This window comes from Pseudorca crassidens, chromosome X (genome assembly GCF_039906515.1).
Source record: "Pseudorca crassidens isolate mPseCra1 chromosome X, mPseCra1.hap1, whole genome shotgun sequence".
NCBI classification, from domain to species: domain Eukaryota; kingdom Metazoa; phylum Chordata; class Mammalia; order Artiodactyla; family Delphinidae; genus Pseudorca; species Pseudorca crassidens.
In genome coordinates, this window is record NC_090317.1 from 101,959,352 (window position 1) to 101,979,309 (window position 19,958).

Sequence of the window (19,958 nt, forward strand, 5' to 3'; positions counted from 1 at the left end):
TGCTGTGTGCAAAAGTACTGAGCAGGACACGTCAATTCAAGATGGCAGTAGCATACCATGTGCAGAGATGCTGCACCCAGTGCTTCAGTCTGAACTGCCATGAGGAGAACAGCTGCACCTGACCCTCAAGGACTCTGCCCCTCCCTCCACAGATGAGAACCCTATAAAGCAGCCCTACTGATGGTCTTTTGGGGACAGTGTGTAATCTGGAGTGAGAGTGCACCTCTCCATTCTTTAATCAAAGAATAAAGCTTTCCTTTGTTTCTGAACCAAACTTGCTCTCCTTCTATTGGAGCAAGTGACATCAGGCAGGAGGACCCTTATTGGGGCCTGACTCGAAAGGGTCAGTAACAAGTTTTGGTGATCCAGATGGGATGGACCATGGCCTTTTTGCCTCCACCTATCCACTAGGCTCTGGGCTCATCCCAGCTCCAGTGGGAGGAAGGCAGAGGCTTTGGGAGGTTCATGTGAGGATGAATGACTGTGTGATCTTTGACTACACTCTGATGGGGTAAAATGGCGGTAGCCTTTGGCCGAATCCAGAACAACTCTGCCCAGCAAACCAATAGCCGGATGTGGGGTGCACACAGCGTAGCTCCCAGAGTAATCCAGACTGTGACCCCCTGAGGGGATCATACTCTGGCATCCTTGGGGATCAGAGACTGAAACTCAATAATGAGTATCTTCCTGCTGCCTCTGGCTGGCCTTCCCTTGGTACCGGACGCCTGGGGACGGTGAGGATCTGTGGACTAGAGGGAACCACGGCAGTCTTGCCTGCTGTCTCACCAGTAGTGCTGACCTCTTGACCCCTGTACAAGGCAGTAGCAGTAACACCAGGGCTTTTTGCCCTCCTCCCCAACCTCCAGGGGTCAACAGTAGCATTCTCCATAGTCACATTCAGTTTGGTAAGGGAAAGTGGGCAGCCCCGTGAGCCAAGAGGTGAGACCAGAACAAGGCCCAGGTAATAAGAACCACCTGACAAAAAAGAATGAGGACGCTCGATCTGAGTTCAGGAAAAGGCATCGAAGACGCCCAAATGCAAACGGGTCCCAAGGTAGGTATGCGACCGGGGTCTTGACCTCTTCTGGTCAGTGCTAGTTTGTCTGAACTGGGATGGGGAGCCCTGTGAGCCACTCACAAGACCATTACTGGGAAGCCCTGTGAGCTGCTGGCAAGAACAGGAAACACCCACTGCCCGACCTCTCCCCCCCACTCTGCTTGGGAGGCGAACCTTGGGTGATTCTTTACCGACTGAGGCTCCACGGGCTCTCCTCCTGGTATCAGCACAGAATACCAGCTACTCCAGTGATCTGGTGAGTACGCTGTGGGAATCCCTCATGCTTTTAGCTCTCACCCGGCAAGAAGCCTGAAAACTCCTCCTCTTCAGCCAAAAGGAGGAAAGAGAAGAGCCCCGTCTCAGACATCTGTGCCACTCCCTAAGGGACTAAGGTGGTCAGGAGCCAACATGGCTAAGCTGTTCTGGCCTGGAGGCACTCCTGTCCAACCTCCTGTGGGACATTCTGACTGAGGAAGGACTGAGTATTTCAAGCACAGGCCATTATGAATTCAAAGGGAACCCCCAACTGTATCAGATCCCATGCCTATTTGGGTCTCTTAAGGAATCCATTAATGGTTTGGTTGCTGGTTCCAAATTTCCCAAACCAGAAATTTATTTGGGTCAAACCTTGGGGCATTTGTGTGCCAACAAATCACTCCAACCGCCCCCTCGGTAACCGGTAACAAATCCAAAACAGAACACCTAAGGTATGGGGAACCAAACATCTCCCATGTCGAAGGGTAGCCCATTAGGGTGTATCCTGCAGAAATGGAAGTTTTTCAGGTATCACCCCCTAACTGAAAACATTTAATCTTCCTACGTAATATAGCCTGCCTCCAATACCAGCTGAGAGATGGGTAAAGTTGGCCTGTCTATGGGTCTACTAATTACCAGCCAAGGTCCAACAACCCACCAAGAAAAGTACTCTCTTTGAGTCAGGTCCCTGATGGAGAAGAAGAACTCATCCAGGTATATGTCCCATTTACCACTGTTGATCTGTATAAACACTGGAAAAGTCACAGTAAGGGGCTGATGGAAGATCCAGAGGAGTCCCTGAATCTGATTATGGGAATCTTTCAGACCCATGACCCCACCTGCGCTGACCTGCAGAGCCCCCTCAATGTACTCTTAATGGGGGAAGAAAAGGCCAAGGTCTTTTTAAAAGCCAGAGAGGAAGCAAACAAAGAGAACACAATGTAGTTTGTGTTATTTTCAGACCAGGGAATTAAGTGGTCCCAGATAACGAACCCACCTGGGACCACGGAGACAATGGAAAAGAAACAGAACCAGATACCACTACCTCTTGCCTCGTTAAGGTTGCCCACTGGCTGTTTAAAAACTGAGATACAGAGGAGAAAAAGTCAGAATAAAAAGGCCTGGCCGCAAGCCCATTTACTGCCTATTGCCCTCCAATGTCAACTGGTCGGCAAGGGAATCTGGACTAACAGCCCATGGAGACTCGCAACTCTGTTGCAGGGGATTACTCCGTGGGTACATCACTTGAGAGTAAACAAGCCAAGACAATGGACCCTTCTGACTCCTCTTCTGAAACTTTCTCCAACCTAAAACTCCTTTTCTGAAAAACGGCAAACGATAAGTAACCCTATATGCCTTGCTGAGCAGTAGACATTTGAAAATCTCTTAGCTGACCAGGGAAGGGTCTGTGTGCTGGCCAATACGTCATGTTGCTTTTACTTCAGTGCAAGTGGCCTGACTGAAGAAAGTGCAGACAGGCTACCGGAAACAGCAACTTGCCAAACAGAAGGCAGCCAGCCTCACCCGGCCGAACAAATGTGGAGCCGGGTAAAACAAGGCCTCCCCTGGGTCGCCGGTTTCTACTTTTCCTGGGCCCCTTAATAACCATTGTTCTCTTGCTGACACGTGGGCCATGTATCAAATTGTCTTGCGTCTTTTGTCTCCAAAAGGTTAGAATCTATAAAATGTCCAAGGGTGGTCGCTCAGGAACGCAAACAGGGCTAAGGCCTGGGGAAAATCAAAAATAACTAAAGGCAGCTGTGGGAAGCTCTGCTCCTCTCCCTGGGGTTATGACGACCCCCCAAATCAGCAGAAAACAGTCACAGAAGATAGACCGTCGCCCCTCAGCGTCCCTCGAGAATGAGAAGCCGGCCAAAAGGCAGAGGAGGGAATTGTCACCAGCAAAGTTATTAACAATTTCTGGGAAATAGAATCTGGGTAATACAATAAAGTCTAACCTTTTTTTGTTTCTTTTCCTCTGTGCTTCGTCTTCTCTCTCTTGCTCATATGGTGCTACGTGCAGAGGTCTTGTACCTGGCACTTCAGACCAGATTCTTAGTTCAAGATGGCTGCACCGGACACCTCAGCTCAGCGGGCCGTGTGCAGAGACGCCGCGCCCACGCTGGGATCTGGAGCATGAGCAACACGTCTGCGCCTCCCGTGCGAACTCCGCCCCCTCCCCGCTGATCCCAATAAAGCAGCCCCGCCCCTGGCCTGTCAGGGAGAGCAGGTGCTCTAGAGCACAAGCACACACCTCTCCACTCTTTGATTAAAGAATAAAGCTTTCCTTTGCTTCTGAACCGAACTCCGCCTCCTATTGACTTGAAGGACACTAGGCAGAAGGGCCCTTGTTGGGGCCCGACTCTAAAGGGTCAGTAACATATGTGGTATAGACATACAATAGAATACTATTAAACCTTAAAAAAAGAAGAAAATTCTGCCAAATGCAACAATAGGGATGAGCATCATGGATATTATGCTAAGTGAAGTAAACCAGTTACAGAAAGAAATACTGCACGATTCCACTTGTATGAGTTATTTAAAATAGTCAAATTCACATAATTAAAGACTGGAATGGTGGTTGCAAGGGGCTGAGGGGAAGGGGAAATGAGTTACCAATCAACAAACATAAAGTTTCAGTTAAGCAAGATGATAAGATCTAGGATCTGCTGTACAACATTGTACCTATAATCAAAAAATAATGTACACTTTAAAATGTTTTAAGACAGTAGATTTCACGTTAAGTGCTATTATTACACACACACACACACACACACACACACACACACACACACACACACACACACACGACAGCCACTAGCCCTGGAACACCAAGAGGGGTGCACTGGACTCCCAGTATGTAGGGGGTATTCTAAGGTAAGGTGGCTGTCTTTCATGTCTCTATTCCTTTCATCCAGTAGACTCACCACACTGAGATGTCCCTACTGCTCAGCTGGCAATGGTGATATTTCCCAAACCTATTCATGTAATTTGTCCTGGACCCTCCCCACCCCCCTGCCCCCAAATTCCCCATCTTCTCTACTTCCTGTGCTTTCTCCACATAATGCTGAGCTCTGGATTCAGAATCCTGACAGCTATCCTACACTGGGGTCCCTGGACTTGCTTTGTATGTGACTCTCATGGACCCTGCATAATGCTGTCCTCTTGGATCCTCACTAGCTAAGATTTTCCTGTCTGGCCCTATTCCTTGACACTTGGTCATTCTGATCGAATCCTTGCTTCTCACATGAAGGAGAAATACCATGTTGGCATAACAGAATTTTAAAGCCTTCCAAGAAATATCCTGTTACTCAGGAAATCACTGTATAAATCCAGCTTAATATGAGTGAGGTTGTAATATAATTTTCGGCTAAACTTAATTAGAAAACAAGGAAATACAAAATATTAGTGAGACAATATTTTCTCACTCTTAAGTTTGACTATAATTTAAAGGATTGGTAAATTAAAGTGTCCGTAAATGTGTAGGGTATTAAAATACATTAATTTGTGAGACAGAACTAGAAGAAAAATGTTGGAAATAAATTTGGGCTATATTTATAAAAATATACAATCTTCTCCACTTTAACCCAATTTACATTTTGTATTATCTTTCCTTTGAGAAAGCATGCACATGGGCCCTATAATGCATTTCCAAAATGTTGACTTCAGTTCTGTAAATCATATTAACAAATGGGAAACAACTTAGTTTCTAATTAGTAGGAGAACAGTTAAACTCATTATGACACATACTTGCTTTGGGTATAGTTAGATAAGTGAGGTTATCTATATGTGTTATCATGGAAAGATCCACATTCATTTTATTAAGTGGCAAGGGCAAGAAGAAAAACATGTTACTTTTATCCATTAAATTAAAAATAGAACGTATTTCTATACTACATCTCTATATTGTAAATCCTAGAGTCATCTTTTTTTTTTTTTTTTTATGTTTCTCACTGCCTCTTTGATCAGGTCTTTATTCAAAATTAGCTGTCCAAAATGATTTGACCTTTACCGAATAAACAAATTTAAGTTTATGCAGCAGCCTTTTCCTCTGTGGTGGGTTTCTTTTCTGTGGGCTTCTTTTTAGCAGGCTTCTTTTCAGCTGCTGGTTTCTTGGTCACTGCAGCTTTTTTCCCACCAAAGGCTTCTTTGGCTTCTTCAGCTTCTTAACGCAAACAGCCTCCTTTCCCTTCTTTCCCACCACAGGCTTCTTGCCTGGAATCCCCTTCTCAACTGATTTGGCTTCTAGTGCTGCTGCTGCCCTATCCATCCGGATTTTGTGGTTCTTGGCCTGGCGAAGAATGGTGTTCTGGCGCATGGTCTTTGCATATGGGTTTAGCTTCAACATGATTCTCAGGTTTTTCAGTGGATTCTTCTTCAAGACTCTGTGATGAATCTTCTTGCTTGGTGCTCGGAGGGCTCTTTGGATCTCTGGGCTTTTCAAGATTCTGCTAAGGTCTGTATTGAGCATCTTGTGCATGGGGAGGTTGTAGTTACTCTTGAGGGAGGCAGCTTTACACCAAGTGCCATACAGCTCCTCTAACTTGCGGAAAAGCAGTTTCAGTCCAAATGCAGAAACGTCCCACATGCCCCCCAGGAGCCAGTTTCAAAATGTTCAGTTTGCTTACATTAAGCAGAGTAATTCCAGGGATGTTTCTGAAGGCCTTGATGATACCATTGTCCTCATTATAAATGATGCAGGGTCCCCTGCACTGGATACGGCGATGGTTTCTCATTTTGCCTTTGCCAGCTCTCATTCGCTGCGAGGCGTAGACCTTTTTGATATCATTCCAAGCCTTAAGTTTCTTCAGGAGCAAAACAGCCTCCTCGGTCTTCTTGTAGCCTTCAACTTTATCTTCAACCACCAAAGGAAGTTCAGGAACTTCCTCTATACGATGACCTTTAGACATGACGGGCGCTGGTAAAGCCGAGGCAGCCAACGCAGAGCAGATGGCATATCGCTTCTGCGTTGTATTCACTCTGCGGTGCCAACGTCGCCAGGTCTTGGTTGGTGCAAACATGCGGCCCCCACGACACATATTTCCAAAAGCACCCTGGCCAGAATGGTGAGTGCCGCCGCCTCGAACCCAGGAATTCAAGCCACAGCTCTGCCAGTACCCCAAGACTCAGCACTGGTTTGATGACCTGCTAATTCACTGACAGCATAGGGCTGTCTGTTGTTTTTGCGCAAGTTGGTATGAACAAAGTTCATAATATCTGGTCGAATGGGAGCCTTGAACACAGCAGGCAAAGTGACACTTTTGCCAGATGACTCCCCCTTTTCAGAGTACACTGATATCAGTGGACGAGCACACGCCATGGCGGGGAGAGGACAAGGCCACGCTCCTCTCAACCCGGCGGCTCCCACAGGAAAAGCTAGAGTCATCTTTTAAGTTATACACACTAGACTCTCATTTGTGGTAACCTCTCAGTGAGGGCATGAATTTTGGAGAAATACTGTAAAGCAGAGAACTTTAATTTATGTATATTGTTAAAACTCTTTTGCCACAAAAATATATGCATCAGTAGCTTTCTTATTAAGATATTAAAATAGGTCAAACAAAGAAAGTAGCTAATAAGATAGAGTATGTTAATAAGATAGAATGATTGCTGCATGATACAACACACAAAACCTGAATTTTGAATGGCTTAACACAAAGATATTTATTTTTGTGAAGATGAAACCTTATGTACATTGTCCTGGCCACACTACTATCAGGTGACCCATGGATCCAGGCTGTTCCACCTTCTAGTTCCACCATCACAACACAAACTCTCCGGGATGTTGCTGACTGAAAGAGAAAGCATAGAGGTGGCATACTGACTCCCATATTCTTTGGCCTGAAAGTGGCAAACTGCTTTTTCTCATATGTCAGCAGCAAGGGCTAGTCCAATGACATGTGATGGGGACAAAAACTATACATACCATTAAATTATACTTTATTCTCATTTTCATCTTCCTATTTTAAGCCTGCATAAAGTACTTTGGTGATAGAGTCCTTCTTTTTATCACCTGGGACACATTATGGAATAGTGGGAAGATAAATGAATTATTGATAAAAGACAGAAGGTTTACCTCTGGCTGGCAGGAGTGGAAGAGTGTGGGCTGTACACCAGTTCAGATCAGGGGTTTAGTCCCAGTATAGTCACAAACTATTCTGTTAATTCAGGCACATCCCAAGCTCTATGAACCTCAGTTTCTTCATCTCTGAAGTTGGTCTAATAATATGTCAAAAGTCTGTTGGAATGCATGTAATGTATGTAAAACGCCTGGCACAGTGCTTGATATATCTTAAATCTTTATGAATGGGAATTATTACTCTGGTTATTTTGACCACAAACGGAACCACCTTTACCTATTTTTTTAATTAAAAAATTAGTCAAGGATGTATCAGAGTACATGAATCGCTGTAGGACATGAAATATTGAATCAGATAAAAATTGTTACTTGGCAAGTAAAAATCAAATAAAAATTTCCCCTCAAATAGTCTATTATATAATTTAGGTGTGGAGGTGTCATCCCAACTGGATGAAACTCAGTGATCCTAGAATTTGTGTCAAGGACTAACTCCTTCCCTGCATGCCATGCAAACCACCGTTTTCATTCATTTCACCCTTACCAAAAATCTAGCCCCGGATTAGATTTGCCAACATACATTCAAGATAACCTGATTAAAATGTTCTATGAATGTAGTGGACTCTGGCCCTCCAAGCCCTACATATACAGCGCCAGCCCAGTGTGTTCTGCACATATCATCTCAAGGGACTACCATACTTATTTCTCAAACACTCCTTGGAGATAATGTGCATAAAACATTTAGGTTGCAATGTGTTCAACTGTGCTGGGACAAAAGCACAGGACACCTTCCATTTTTGCCTTTCTTCATGATCTCAAAGTAACGGCTAGAAATTCTCCCTCCAGGTTTTTATCTCTGAACGCTGAGTTATACTATCTGAGAATGTGGCTCCCGCTCACCTCTCTCATAGCTGTATCTTCTCCACCACCCAGCTTAACAACAAATCACCTCATACAACTCAATAGCAAATGAAGAAACACTCCAATTAAAAAATGGGCAGAGGACCTGAATAGGCCTGAAGACATACACATGGCCAACAGGTACATGAAAAGGTGCTGAACATCATTAATTATCAGGGAAATACAAATCACAATCAGGTATCACCTCACACCTGTTAGAATGGCTAACATCAAAAAGACAAGGCATAAAAGTGTTGGCAAAGGTGTGGAGAAAAAGGAACGCTTGTGTACTGTTGGTGGAAATATACTTTGGTGCAGCCACTATGGAAAACAGTATGAAGATTCCTGAGAAAAAAATAACAATAGAACTAACATATGATCCAGCAATTCAACTTCTGGGCACATATGTAAAGAAATGGAATCACTATCTTGAAGAGATGTCTGCATTCCCTTGTTCATCACATCATTATTCACAACAGGCAAATATGGAAGTGACCTAAGTGTCTGTCTGCAGATGAATGGATAAAGATGTGATGTATGTGTGTGTGTGTGTGTCTGTGTGTGTGTGTCTGTGTGTGTGTACAGACACATAGATGAGTACATACCTACATGTGCACAATTCTTGGCTTTTGTGTCTCTGATATTCTTACTCTGCTACTCTTCCTGTGGAAATAAGTCTCCAGTTTTATAAAAGAAGTTGAAAGAACTTGCACTGAGGGACTTCCCTTGTGGTCCAGTGGTTAAGACTCTGCGCTCCCAATGCAGGGGGCCTGGGTTCGATCCCTGGTCAGGGAACTAGATCCCGTGTGCTGCAGCTAAGAGAGTCCACATGCCACAACTAAGACCTGGTGCAGCCAAATAAATAAATATTAAAAAAAAAAAGAACTTGCATTGAGTGTTATTTTAAAGTCAGCTTTTTAGGATTACATTTGTGCTTTTCATGAAGGAGTCTTTCACTATACACATAGCAACTTATATTTCCTTTTGTCATGGAGACTTATGATTTAAGTTAAAGCAGTCCCTGAGCCTGTCTGTGTTTTTGTTTGGATTAAGAGTTGGAGGTTTACGCAGAAAAGAAGACTTTTCTCTTCTTTGACAGGAGCGTTCATCAATTTATCTTGAGTGTCCTGTAGAGCAAATCCATTATAAATATAATGCTAATGCTGGCATTTAGGCAGAAGTGATGATGTTCCAGGCAGAGTTCTAATGTTTATAGCTCAAGGAGGGGTGGATTTTAAAATCTTAATAAAATTACTGTGACATTATCATGATTGACTTTTGTAGCCATTATCTTGTCTAAATATTATCTTCTACCATGGATGTGTACGGTAAAAAACAAGTAAATTCATTATGTTACTGGATTCTCATATAGATTTATAAAGAATTTTAGGTAGGCAGGTGCAAGAATGGGAAACAGAGAGGATGACACTGGGAGGGTTGAGTAGGCCAGATGTGTGAGGAAAGTGTCAAAATGCTCATGTGAGCAGACTGTCTGATTAGATAATGACAGAACCGGAAGTGGGCATTTGATTGTTACTGAGATATGTGTTGTGATCTTCTGATTTCCTCCTGAATAATGAACACTTATACTTCTCAACCCTCTCTAAGAAATTCTCTGAAACAAGACGTTGCTTTGCAACATGTGGCTAAGAGACATAGCTGATTTTAGCCTGTCATTAACATGGTTCTGGGGCAGAAAAGCTGACACCTGAAGATAACACCTGAAGATTTTAGACATGATCAGTCTAAAAATACAGAATTCCTCAAAGGTTTCCCTCCATGGAAGTCATTTGGGTAATCTGAAGTTTTAATTTTATATCTGTGCTTTTATTACAGTACAAATACGCCAGTGTAGCCACATTATAAGCATGGGCATGCCATGCTCACACACAGAGGTATTCATACACATACACACACACATCAGCTTCTTTTTTATGTCATACATATTAGGGATATATAGATATAGATGCTTGATTAATTACAAATTCAAAATCATGTTCATTCATTAACAAAATCAGTTTTAAAGAACGTCAATTTGGGAGAAATCATTTGTTATTTGGGAAGTTATAAAATGCAAAACACCACAATGGAAAGAAATCACTGTGAATGTCAAAACCCCTTCCAAACTGCTGAGGACTTAAGTTGTCTTGGTATAAACTCACTGAAATTAGCATTCTTCACTCTTAAGAGAAATATGTAATTTTCTTCATCTCTTTGAAAAGAAATTATATGTATTTATAGCTCTATAAACTTATAAGCATCATCAGATAAAAATGAATAAACAATCATGGCAAATCAATTTTCCTTGAAATGCTGTTTGATCTGTACAAAGCAGACTACTTCAGATTTATAAATCGTGTCTTTCTGCTAACTGAGATTCAGCGTTCTGTCAATATTTAAAATTTTATAACTAATAGCCTTTTTTCTTCTAATTTTACTTCATCTGTTAAACATGAAAACTGAAATATTGATTTAAACAGGAAATGAACTTTTACTTAGGGCATCATGATTAATTAGTACGGCACATTCAATGTACATGTGCCTGTCTTGAGATTAACAACAACAACAAAACAATAGATTTGAGATGAAAAAATAAAACGCTTGAACATTATTTATGGACACAATGTAGAAAATAACTTATCTATTCTTAATGAATTTGTCAAAATTCCTACAGTTTTACATGCTGAGGGAGAAGATAGATTATAAGTGAAAATATCAAATGTTAATACTATAAACTCTATTTCACTCAGCTTCAGAAATCAGATCCTCAGATCAATACTTTTGTTGAGACGTGGAAGTTACACATATATCTAATACTTGGTATTTGACATTTTCCATCCCTTCATTTATATGCCCCACATACCCGGCTTGCCAAAGAAACCCAGGGCAGCTACTCACCTGTCTGCCCACTCTCCTTCTGAGAGTGTATTCTTGCTTAAATAAATCCTCACTTTACTTTCTTGACCTCCCTGTCTCGTTTCTGAATTCTTTCTGTGATGGGACAAGAACCTTACATTCACCAGGAGCATTTGTGCCTAGACAACTCAGGGGACAGACAAAGAACACAACTTAATATGATTTTCCAACCTTTCCTCTCATGGCCTCCTCCTTCCCACCTGCAGCCTCTCACCTGACCCTCCATCCCCAAACAGTCCCAAACAACCTTCCCTCTCTCCAGGTTTATTGTGATGGCTAATTTCCTGAAATACATGTTTCTACTCTTTATAGTTTTTCCAGGATTGATATTGGCTAAGAGAGTCAGCAGAACACTTTGCTGAAAAACTATCACTACACAACAAAACTTATGTTTACTAACATTTGCTAAAGTCCTTGGTATTGCATAAAATTATTAGTTAAAAAAAAAAATTATTAGTTAAACTTAGCATCTGTATTTCATGGATTTCCAAAAGAACCATGGATTTCACATACTCTGGCAACGGAACATGTTTAAAAGACTTAAGTGTCTTTTAAACATGTCTGCTTGGTGCAACTTAAGGAAATTAACGGTAAGCTGAGAGTTCCTTCTCTACCGTACACATAATACTCAGCATTAAGTCTGTTTGTTGTTTGAATCCGGGGACTGACACTGAATTCTAGCAACTGTTGAATCTATTACTTAATGTAAGATGAAAACAGAATTAATAATGCTGGAAAAAAGGCACTTGAGAAAATAAATCTGCTAACCAAACTTTTATGACTTCATAATCATCTATCTGCCCTGTTTTGCTGGGCAAATTCTCCACTAGTAGTGTTAAAAGGAAAAATCCCTACCTGTAGCAGCATTTGTCTAGGTGGTATAAAACTGAACACTGTGGTTCATCAAAAATGTTCTAACCAGCTGAAGCTGAAAAAATACCATTATCTTTTAATGACTCTTACTGGACCTAACTGAAGGGGCTTTTCTGTCCAACAAATAGCAGGATTTATTTTTTACCCAAAATACATACAGACCTATGGACAATTCAAGTCCTCTCTAAAGTGTTAGTTTTCAATCCTTAATTAGCATAATCACTAAGTAACCCCCTTTCTAGCTAAAAACCTCCAAATCACCTCCACCACCACCACCAGTACTTTGTTAATTTACTTACTGGTAAGTATTATAGCTGTCATATCTCATATCTCTGAGAGTCTTGGTTTATGTTTAACAAAGGTTTAGGTTTTAAAACCTTGCTTCTCAAAGTGTGGTCCACGGACCATAAGCATTGATCTCACCTGGGAACATGTTAGAATCCTCAGACACTTCCCCCAAGAACTACTGAATCAGAACTTGCACAATAACAACATCCCCAGGGGATTTTTATGCAGAATTAAGTTAGAGAGGGGCAGGTCGAGGGCAGGATTTATCAGGGGTGAATCCGTGGACAAGTAACATCAAAAGCACCTGAAGAGTACTGGCACAAAAACAGAAATATAGATCAATGGAACAGGATAGAAAGCTCAGAGATAAACCCATGCACATATGGTCACTCTTTGACAAAGAAGGCAAGAATATACAGTGAAGAAAAGACAGTCTCTTCAATAAGTGGTGCTGGGAAAACTGGACAGGTACATATAAAAGTATGAGATTAGATCACTCTCTAACACCATACACAAAAATAAACTCAAAATGGATTAAAGACCTAAATGCAAGGCCAGACACTATAAAACTCTTAGAGGAAAACACGGGCAGAACACTCCATGCCATACATCACAGAAAGATCCTTTTTGACCCACCTCCTAGAGAAATGGAAATAAAAACAAAAATAAACAAATGGGACCTAATGAAACTTCAAAGCTTTTGCACAGCAAAGGAAACCATAAACAACACGAAAAGACAACCCTCAGAATGGGAGAAAATATTTGCAAATGAAGCAACTGACAAAGGATTAATCTCCAAAATTTACAAGCGGCTCATGCAACTCAATATCAAAAAAACAAACAACCCAATACAAAAATGGGCTGAAGACCTACATAGACATTTCTCCAAAGAAGATATACAGACTGCCAACAAACACATGAAAGGATGCTCAACATCACTAATTATTAGAGAAATGCAAATCAAAACCACAATGAGGTATCACCTCACACCAGTCAGAATGGCCATCATCAAAAAATCTACAAACAATAAATGCTAGAGAGGGTGTGGAGAAAAGGAAACCCTCTTGCACTGTTGGCAGGAATGTAAATAGATACAGCCACTATGGAGGACAGTATAGAGGTTCCTTAAAAAACTAAAAATAGAACTACCATATGACCCAGCAATCCCACTATTGGGCATGTACCCTGAGAAAACCATAATTCAGAAAGAGACATGGACCACAACGTTTATTGCAGCACTATTTACAATAGCCAGGACATGGAAGTAACCTAAGTGTCCATCCACAGATGAATGGATAAAGAAGATGTGGCACATATATACAATGCAATATTACTCGGCCATAAAAAGAAATGAAATTGAGTGATTTGTAGTGATGGTGGATGGACCTAGAGTCTGTCATACAGAGTGAAGTAAGTCAGAAAGAGAAAAACAAATACCATATGCTAACACATATATATGGAATCTAAAAAAAAAAAAAAAGGTTCTGATGAACCTAGGGGCAGGACAGGAATAGAGACGCAGACATAGAAAATGGACTTGACGACACGGGGAGGGGAAGGGTAAGCGGGGACGAAGTGAGAGAGTGGCATGGACATATATACACTACCAAATGTAAAACAGACAGCTAGTGGGAAGCAGCCGCATAGCACAGGGAGATCAACTCGGTGCTTTGTGACCACCTAGAGGGGTGCCATGGGGGTGTGAGAGGGAGACGCAAGAGGGAGGAGATATGGAGATATATTTATACATATAGCTGATTCACTTTGTTATAAAGCAGAAACTAACACACGATTGTAAAGCAATTATACTCCAATAAAGATGTTAAAAAAGAAAAAAAAGAAGCACCTAGAGAGCTTGTTTTAAATGCAGGGTCCTGGGACCCATGTCAGATTTATCTGATCAGAATCCTGTCAGGTAAAACCTTGGGAATCTGAACTTTAAACAAGCAGCCCAGGTGATTATTATGTACATTGAAATGTGAGAACTACTGCCTTAGAAACTGCAGTCATCAAGTAGGTTTTTTTTTTAAATCAAAAGAAGCATTGGAGACTTTTTTTGCCTCATAATTTTATGAAATTTAAATGAGAATTCAGTGCCTGGTTTTAAATTTAAATTACTCTGTGGAGAGGATCACTTCCTTATATATTTGCCTAACTGTAACTTTACAGTGATATAGGTACCTCTGAATTTCTGTCATGTGTCTTGCATCATTCATAGCTTGCCTTTTACTATGATTAATTTTATATATTGGACATTTTCTGGTATACACTATTGGTACATCTTACAAGTCAAATAGGAAAGCATTAGAAATATCAAGTTAAAACAAAAGGAGAGAATCTGATGTTAGTTTTCAAGTGTCAGGATATACAAAAATATTGCAGTTGTGCAGGTGTGGGTGTGCATGCACATGTGTGTGTTAAGAAGGGTGAAAAAATCTTTAACCTTATTACTGGCTTGGTTTTTGATTCAATTTTTCTACATTCAGAAGTCATCATATTACTTATTCTAAATGTTTGCTAGTACAGCTATTAAATAATATACAATATAAACTGGTGATATGAGTAATTCAACATTTAAGCGTCTTGGTATGGCATAACATCATGTATATATATGTTACTGCTTCTCCTTCCCCGTTTTCTTTTCTTTTTTCTTTTTCTTTGAATACTGGCTTGAGGAATAGTGAAATGACTATGAGAAACTTGGCTGGAAAAAGCAACTTTCTCCACTTACCCTTAGATCTTTCTTCTGGCAGGAGTGAACAAGGTGAGGAGTGATTGTCTGAGGCACAGAGGTGGCTTTGGCATTCTAAGCACAGGGGGAGCTTGTCTTTTGGAATCCTGGGTCAGGTAGATTATGGGTTTTCCCAGAACGTCCTCTTGAGGCTGGCTCGTTTTTTCTTAACTTTCTCTGATAAGGCTATTTTACGATATATCTTTTATTTTTACTTCTTTTTTTTTTTTTTTTAAAGAAGCTGATATGGCTTTTTAAACAAATAATTAATTAATTAATTTTGGGCTGCATAGGGTCTTCATTGCTGCGAGTGGGGCCTACTCTTCGTCACGGTGCGCGGGCTTCTCATTGCGGTGACTTTACTTGTTGCGGATCACGGGCTCTAGGCACAAGGGCTTCAGTAGTTGTGGCACGTGGGCTCAGTAGCTGTGGTTCACAGGCTCTGGAGTGCAGGCTCAGTAGTTGTGGTGCCCGGGCTTAGCTGCTGCGCGGCATGTGGGATCTTCCCAGACCAGGGCTCGAACCTATGTCCCCTGCATTGGCAGGCGGATTCTTAACCACTGCGCCACCAGGGAAGTCCTGATGTCTATTTTTAAAAAAAATTTCTAGGTCCCGTTCTCCACCAATTGAATCAGACTTCCCAGAAGAGGGGCCTGGGAATCTGTGCTTTCTCTTCTTCTAACATAAGTTTTGAGTGGTAGAATGAGAAGACTTAGACTCCTTAAACTGTAATTTATTCTGACTATAATTAGTTTTCATGAATGGTGGAAAAAAAGGGAAGAATTTTTTTGTGGTTGTGTGGATTTCTGTGAAGCAGAATTCTAAATAATTCTTTTTTAAATTTTTTTAACATCTTTATTGGAGTATAATTGCTTTACAATGGTGTGTTAGTTTCTGCTTTATAACAAAGTGAATCAGTTATACATATACATATGTTCCCATATCTCTTCCCTCTTGCGTCTAATCTTGTTTCGTTTATTTTGGTGTCATTTTGGTGGAATCCTCAACGTTTTTAACTTTACTATAACAATTAACTAAACCTGGCCAATTAGTTAACCACATGAACCACTGTAAATATTTGTATTTTATAAATTCTTAATTATCAGAGGGAATTCACTATAATTTGCACTGAATAAATTTACTATAAATTTGCATATTTGTTTTAATTTATTCAAAATGGTTAATTTATATTATTCACATTTTTATTCAAATATATCTCTTTATGTGTTACTAGGTTCATGTGCATGGTAATTGAATAAATATGCACTCGACAGCATTAATATTTAAATTTCTTCCATCTAATTTGTGAGGTCAATGTTTATAGATTTTTTTAAAGAGTCTGAATTCAGGATATAGAAGCGAAGTTTTTAAAACTTAGATTGCTTTTAATTCTAACATCTTTTAAACTACAGAAATCTATTGACAGTAAAGCAATAAAAAGTAGTGCTATAACAGTTAAGGAATGTCAGGGCAAAAGAAAATAATGCAGATTTATATTAATGAAATGGATTTATATATTAACCTTTACTGCTATACTGTTAGTTTACATTACACTTTTGTTTGCCTCTGTCTGTGTGATCCTTTTAGGTGTAAAAAAGGCTCAGCAGGTAAAAATTGGGGCAATTTTGACAACATGGGTTGTGAAAGTTATCTGAAATCATTACAATGCTTGGGCCAATCTTGCTAAGATTGAAATAAATGTATTTTAATTTCCGAAAGTGAAGTGTACTCAAGCCAATATTTTTAAGAAAGTATAAAAATTATATATAGGGCTTCCCTGGTGGTGCAGTGGTTGAGAGTCTGCCTGCCGATGCAGGGGACGTGGATTCGTGCCCTGGTCCGGGAGGATCCCACATGCTGCGGAGCGGCTGGGCCCGTGAGCCATGGCCGCTGAGCCTGCGCGTCCGGAGCCTGTGCTCCGCAACGGGAGAGGTCACAGCAGTGAGGCCCGCGTACCGCAAAAAAAAAAAAAAAAAAAATTATATATATTATGTTTGATTTCCTTATTGGTTGTTCTGTGAGAAAAGTTGTGAAAGAAGATGCCATTTGGTCTCACTGTATTTGTTTTTTCAATGGTCATGTTATGCTTAACTTGGGCATTCAAAGCCTTGTTTTCTCACTCAGCTTTAATAATCAGTACAACACTAATTGATGAGCTGACCTTTAATACTATACCACATTGCTGGGGAGGAGGAAATTTCCCCCTCTACCCCTCTTGAGTCCTTGTGACTGGACTAACTAACAATAAAATTAACACAAGACAGATTAACAGGAGAAAAAAGAAACAAATTTTCATTTGTGCACACTGAGGTCTCATAGAAACAGGACCTAAGAAGTGGCCAAAGTAGGCAACTTTTATACTTTTTAGACAAAGCAATGATAAAGTGAGGAATTTACAGGACAAAGAAACCCAAAGGACAAAGAAACTTAGGCTTTGGGTGCTTAATTAGTGAAGGATCTAAATAGAGTTTGGGCTTTGAGTAGTCAAAGAAGTAACAAGGTTTGTTTATACAGGATTCTTGGCCTGAATTCCCTGTCTCTGGTGATAAGGGTGTCCTTCTACCTCCAAATGCAGGGAGAGCACCTTTCACCTGATAGAGTCATCTCCTGCTTTCAGGGAGACAAAGAGGAGGGTCAAAGTGTCCCTCTCACATTGGCCATTTCTTAAGTAACTTTAATTCAAAATGATTAATATGCCACTGAGGCAACATGTGGGGCAGCCTGCCTTCCGCCCCTATAATACCATACCATACCATACCATATCATATCATACCAGGCAATTCTAGGCATCTTATGTTAACTTATTTGTAGATATCAAATATTATTATTCCCAAACACTAGTAAACAGTTCTTCTAGAAATCTAACTTTTTAGTCCCTTGCATCTTCTTGATTAAACAGTTGCTTTGTCATGTAGATTTTGCCTGAATTGTCTCAAAAGATTTTCTTTACTTTTTATTTTGAATAATTTATGATATCACTTATTAAACTAGAGGTGAACTTCAAAGCAACGCTGTAGGTATCTGTGAGCACAAGTAACAAAAAAATTGACTCAGTTTAATGAACAGCAAAATTGAGTCTACTTTCAAAATTTGGAATGCAATATAAGAATTCTGTCTCACAGACTGTAACTTTTTTTTTTTTCTTTACATAATGTTCTGGAATGTGTTTGACTAGATCCAAAGTCCAAAGTTATTGAAACTATAGACAGTAAAGTTACAGGCAGAGGTATGTTTCTTTTTATGGCATATGTGCCAAGTCAAAACCAAAATGGAGTATAAAAACAGTTATAATGTAATTTTGGCAGGAAAGGAAACCTTAGAAGTATTTACCTAAAATAATTACAAACTCAGTTTAAAGTACAGGTTAAGAAGTGCATCTACTATGGTCTCAAGATTTATTGATTATTCTTTCTCATATAGTCTCTTCCATTTACAGTGATAATACTGAATATCTCAGTTCTTCTCTCAACCCTCCCTGAGACAAAAGAAACATAAAGTTGCTGAAACACTGAGTGAAGGAGTCATGATCTAACAGAAGTCAGAAAGAACATGATCCAACACAGAGGAGTCATTATTCTGCAAAATAACCCCCAGAGAATAAGTCAGAGCCATTAGTTTAAAGGATTGAGGATTTATTCCATATACCTTTGTGAAGACTGTCCCCCAGATCAAAGGCAAGGGTGGGACTTACAAAGGCAAAAGCCACAGGAGGATTTCTCAAGGAAAAGGCATTGGTCAATTTATACAAATCCTTGATTTGGCAACTGGCATAGATTGCTGAGCCCGAAATCCATATGATGAATTAAAATAGAGTAGTCACAAGTTCACTAAAAAGGCTGGCTAAAGAGTCTCTTTTTTTTTCTGGGATCCTGACTATTTTTTTACGGCACCTCCAGGCTCTGGGTCATGTAACAGGAAAAGTCCTATGCACCTACTCAAGGCTCAGTGAAACTTTCCAGAACTCCAACAATAATACCCACCTTTTAGACAGCAGAAAAATAGGAAGGGCAGTGAAAAGAGTGTGCCTTCTCTCTAGAAACACAACACAGCCCTTCTGCTTGTAGCCCATGGGCTAAATCTTAATCAGATGACTGAACCTATGCTCACATGCCTAAATAAAGTCAAAGTTTTGTCAGTGAGGAGGAAAGGTAAAATGATTAGTGGGGTATCTGGTCATGTAGGCATAATGAGACCTTCTGATATTTAAATATTTCTTAATAAAATAACAGTAATGTTACAATATCACATTTTTCTCAAAGCTCTCATTATTATTTTTGAAGAGAATTCCAGGCACAAATAAAATATAAGAACGTACATTTAAAATCATAATTAGAATGGAAGTCCTGCATAGTACCTCTATAGTTAACTTTCTTATGTAATCTAAAATGTAATAACATGACATTGTCTCATTAATAACCCCAGGTCTGGTCTCTAGGTTTAACCAGCAGGGTTACGCTGGGAGACAAGAAAAGGTTAAAAAAAAATTCCCCACAAACTGACTGGATTGCTTCTGGTGCTTTTAAAAAATATTCATGTTCTTCTCTTTTTAGGCACATGGTAATATTGCATTTCCTCACCAATGCTCAAGTTATGTGTGAACATAAAATTTATTTGGCCAAAAACATGTGAGAAGTGCTGTACATTATTTTCCACGTTTAAGTGCCACTGGGCAATTTTTCAGATTCCTTTCCCCAGCTGTAATGAGTTTTGAAGCACATGCAGAAATTGAGTCTCCCTCAGCATAGGTCTCCGATTGTACCCTCTCCATCTATAATGGACATGTAGTATGAGGAAGAAATCAACTATTATGCAAATCCACTGATTTGGGGTGTTGTTTGTTACTGCAACATAATGTGTCTCAA

At 40.2% G+C, this 19,958-nt stretch overlaps 1 pseudogene; it reads right to left on the reverse strand.

Annotated features, from left to right (window-relative positions):
* Positions 1 to 5,328: 5,328 nt before the first annotated feature.
* On the reverse strand, positions 5,329 to 6,682 carry LOC137216530 (large ribosomal subunit protein uL4 pseudogene; annotated as a pseudogene).
* Positions 6,683 to 19,958: the final 13,276 nt, after the last annotated feature.